This window comes from Cricetulus griseus, unplaced genomic scaffold (genome assembly GCF_003668045.3).
Source record: "Cricetulus griseus strain 17A/GY unplaced genomic scaffold, alternate assembly CriGri-PICRH-1.0 unplaced_scaffold_62, whole genome shotgun sequence".
NCBI lineage: Eukaryota > Metazoa > Chordata > Mammalia > Rodentia > Cricetidae > Cricetulus > Cricetulus griseus.
This window is the reverse complement of record NW_023277386.1, coordinates 55,549-59,658: the sequence shown is the minus strand read 5'-3', so window position 1 is coordinate 59,658 and position 4,110 is coordinate 55,549.

The window sequence follows — 4,110 nt, the reverse complement described above, 5'->3', positions numbered from 1 at the left end:
ATCTGTCCTCATGGTAATACCAATGCTAGGTTTTAGGCCCCCATCAGTCTTAATGTATTGAATTGAGTTTGTGGGTCATAGTATTGCTGTGCAATGCCATTGTGACCCTGGTGTGATCTACTGAGGCTTCCTTCTATGGTGGTTTCTTGTTTCTATCTGCTTCTCCTAGGGGAGGAATGCCTGGAACCCATTTTGTAAAGGGGAGTGTCAGTGATCTCTTCCTGCGTAGAGGGCATATGTGTGTGGGTCCAGTCTACAAGAATGGATAGTGTTATAGGTCCTTGAGTGAACTTAGGGTGAAGAAAAATTCCAGAGCCAGACCCCTCTAAATATGAGGGATCATTCAGAACTCCCTCCATTATGCACTTTGTTTGTGCTCCTCCAGTAGAGCGGGAAGTATCCTGTGACTCTTCTGAGAATATAGGAAAGTATACAGACACAGATGTTCCAAAAATAATGTCAAAGTCCCATTTATCTTTTGTATTGAATGTTAGGCCTCCCTCAGCTGTTAAGACATTGGTGGGAGGTTGTGTGTCATAGGATTTCTGGCCTCAGTAATTGTCATCAGAATGTGATCTATACAGGCTTCCTTGTGCAGGGGCTGCCTGTTGAATTTTGGGTCTCATACAAGACGATGGCCTGGAGTCATCTTATATAGAGGGAGAAGTTTTTAGCTCTTCCACCTGAGAGGGCATATGTGTGAAAGTCCAATCTACCTATATGAATTGTGCTGTTTGTCCTTGATTGGAGGTCACAAGCTGTACAGAGTCAGTGGCAGAGCAAAATTGGTCCCCCACTGAAGGAGAGACATCATCCAGAACTTCTCCCTCAATTGTGGATGATTTTAAGGCCCCTCTAGTAGAGCTGGAAGAAACCTGGGCCTCTTCAGGGGATTCAGGAATATCTGGAGAATCAGATGTCCCCATTATAATATCAGTGTCCCATTTATAAGAATTGTTTGGTATTATGACTTCCTCAGCTCCTTAAGAAGTGAAAGGAGTCGGTTTGTTGTGTTTTTATATCACTAGGCCATTTTGATCTGCTTTTGATCTATTGAGACTTCCTCATGGTTTAGTTTCATTGTTCAATCTCCTTGTCCTAGAGCAAGAAACCCTGGGCCCCAATTTGTAAGAGGGACATTGAGTGATATCTTCATTCGGGTTGAGCATATTTGTGTATGTCCAATCTGCTGGAATGGATAATGTTACAGGCCCTTGAGTGAACTGTAAGGGCCCAAAATAACAATGGCCAGGGCAGTATGAATCCAGATATCCCTGTGAAGGTGTGGAATCATCTAAATAACCTACAACACATTTGGACTCTGTTTGGGCTTCGCTAGTACAGATGGAATTAACCTGTTCTTTTTCTGAGAATAAAGGAAGGTTTAGATTCCTAGATGTACCAAGACAATGTCAAAGTCCCATTCATCTTTTATGTTGGATGTTAGGCCTTCCTCAATTGTTAAAGAAGAGGTCGAAGTTTTTGGGTCATTGGAATTATGGTCTAAGGAATTGGCATCAGGATGTGATCTATTGAGTTTTCTTTGTGCTGTGTTTTTCTGTTGAATACTGCTTTTCATAGAAGAGGGTGGCATGGGGTTCTTTTTGAAAACAGAAGAAGTTGTCAACTCTTCTACTTTAGAGGAACTATGTGTGAACATCCAATCTACAGCAATAGACATTTTTTAGGCCCTTGTGTGAAGTTCAAAAGCTGAGAAGAATCAGGGACAGAGCAAAATTGTTTCACTGAACCCTCTCCAGGGGAGTCCTCAGCCAGACCTCCTCTCTCACTTGTAAATGTTGTTAAGGTCCCTCCAGGAGTGCTGGAAATATCGTGGGCCTCTTCTGAGGATGAAGGAAAGTCTGGACACTCTGATGGCCCCATGGTAATACCAATGAACCATTAATCAGATATGAACAGTTTTAGGCCTCCCTTAGCTCTAAAGGCCTTACATGGATTTTGTGGGTCATAGGATTGCTGTGCAATGCCATTATGATTTGGATGTGATCTTCTGACTCTTCTTTCTAGTGGTTTCATGTTTCAATCTGCTTCTCCTAGAGGTGGAACATTTGGAACTCAATTTGTATAATTGAGAATGCGTGATCTCTTCCTCTGGGAAGGGCATATATGTGTATGTCACATCTGTAGGAATAGATAACGTTATATGCCCTTGAGATGTCTGAAAGGGCAGAAAAGATCCATAGACAGAGCAAAATGTTTCCTGAGACACCTCTGAATTTGATGGATTACCCAAAATTCCCTCACTTGTGAACTCTGTTTTGGCCCCATCCATAGAGATGGAAGCAATCTCTGTGTGTTCTGAGAATATTGGAAGGTCCAGAGATCCAGATGTACCAAGAACAATGTCCAAGTCCCATTCATCTTTTGTGTTGGATGTTAAGACTCCCTCAACTCTTAAGACATTGGTGGGAGGTTGTTGGTCGTAGGATTTCTGGCCTGCACAAATGTCATCAGTGTCTGAACTATTCAGGCTTCCTTGTGCAGTGGCTACTTGTTGAATTCTGGGTTTCATAGAAGAACCTTGCCTAGGGTTATCTTTTATAGAGTGATAATGTGTCAGCTCTTCGATCTGAGAATGCATATTAGTGAACATCCACTCTACAGGTATGAACTGTGTTGTTTTTCTTTGATTTAACTGCAAAGGCTGAAAAGAGTCAGTGACAGAGCAAAATCGGTCTACAACAAAATCTGCATGGGTGAAATAATCCAGAGTTCTTCCTTCTAATGTGGATGATGCTAAGGCCTCTCCAGTATATCTGGAGTCTACCTGGACCTCTTTTGAGGATGCGGTATTTTCTGGAGACTCAGATGTCCCCAATAAAATATCAGTGTCCCATTCATCATAAGCGTTTCTTGTTAGGACCTCCTCATCTTGTAAGGCAGGACTTGCAGTTTGTGGGTCATATTTTTGCTACTCTAGGCCATTGTGTTCTGGTTTTGATCTGCTGAGGCTTCCATGTGCAGTCATTTCCTGTTTTAATCTGCTTCTCCTAGAGTGGGAATCCCTGGGACACACTTTGTAAGAAGGAGATTGAGTGATACCTTCATCTGGGTAAAGTATACGTGTGTATATCCAGTCTGATGGAATGGATAGTGTTACAGGTCCTTGAGTGAAATGCAATGGCCCTAAAGAACAAGGACCAGAGGAAAATGCTTCCTGAGACCACTCTGAATGTAAAGGATTATCCAAAGCACCTTCCTCCCATGTGGAATGTGCTTGGGCTTCGCCAGAAGAGATGGACCTATTCTGTGCCTGTTCTGAGAATAATGGAAAATTTAAAGACCCAGATTTACTCAGAACAATGTCAAAATCCCATTCATGTTTTGTATTGGGTGTTAGTCCTTCCTCAGCTATTAGAAAATTGGTAGGAATTGGTTGGTCATTGGATTTCTGTCCTGAGCAATTGTCATCATTCTGTGATCTATTTAGGCTTCCTTGTGCAGTGGGTTCAGGTTGAATTCTGGATTTCATAGAAGAGGATGCTCTAGGGTCCTCTTTTATAGAGGGAGAATGTGTCAGCTCTTCCACCTGAGAAGGTATATGTCTGAGTGTCCAATCTACAGGTATGAAAAGTTCTGTTGTTCCTTGACTGAACTGCAAAGGGAGAAAAGTGTCAGGGGCACAGCAATATAGATCCAAAGCTCTTTCTGTAGGGGAGGCATCGGCTATGTCTCTTCCCTCCATTCTGGATGATTGTAAGGCTCCTCCAGTAGAGCTAGAATTAAACTGGGCCTCTTTTGAGGAAGAAGAAATGTCTGGAAAATCAGATGTCCCCATTATGCTATCTGTGTCCCATTCATTGTAAGTGTTTGTTGTTAGGTCTCCCTTAGCTTTTAAGGAAGGGCAGGGAGTTTGTGGGTAATAGTTTTGCAAATGTAGGGCATCTGGTTTTGATCTCCTGAGGCTTTGTTGTGCTGTGGTTTCATGTTTCAATATGCTTCTCCTAGATGAGGAAAGCCTACGCCCCACTTTGTAAGTGGATGTATGAGTGACCTCTTCCTCTGGGTAGGGCATATGTTTGTATGCCCAGTCTGCAGGAATGGATAATGTTATAGGCCCTTGAGTGAACTGCAGGGGGCGAAAAGAAA